Below are 641 nucleotides of genomic sequence, written 5' to 3'. Positions count from 1 at the left end.
TGCCGCCGACCCCGCGCCGCATCACCGCTGCCGCGTCGCCGCCCCGTAGCCACCCGCCGCTGTCCTGTAACCGCCCGACGCCGTCGACCACCGTCGCCAGCGCCGCGAATCTCGCCGGAGCCGCCGCCATTGACCCCGTTTGACCGGTCGGTTTTTCCTGGTTAAACCCTGGTTTTTTTAGTTTTCCGGTTTAATTTTCTTAGATATGTTTTCGCCTTTTATTTTATTTAGCGGGCGTTCGTCCGTCCGTTCATTTTAACGAACGTTGTTCGCCGGTTAGGTTCAGAGAGCGAACATTCATTCGTTAGTCTTTTCTTTTCTTTTATTTTCGGCCAGGGACTTATTCGTGATTACTTTTATCGCAGATTAGCCCCTGATCTTCAAACCCTCGCCATTTATTAACCGTTTGTCCAAATCCAGTGAAACCAACGCCAAAATCTTCGCCTTGAACCCCTCTTTCTGTTTAATCAACTTGAACATGATTTTGACAATTTAAAATTTGGTTTCAAGCTGATTTGAATTCGAAGTTCTTTTAATCGTAGTTTCAGTTCCGTAGCTCCGATTCGATTGATTCTTTTTCCAAATCGAAGCTCTTCCGTTAAACTTTCAGTTTGGGTCTTCTTATTTGAGTTTTATCTGTG

This window comes from Triticum dicoccoides, chromosome 5A, assembly GCF_002162155.2.
Source record: "Triticum dicoccoides isolate Atlit2015 ecotype Zavitan chromosome 5A, WEW_v2.0, whole genome shotgun sequence".
In the NCBI taxonomy this organism is placed as follows: domain Eukaryota; kingdom Viridiplantae; phylum Streptophyta; class Magnoliopsida; order Poales; family Poaceae; genus Triticum; species Triticum dicoccoides.
The sequence above is the reverse complement of the archived record's forward strand: the minus strand, read 5'-3'. Positions refer to the sequence as shown.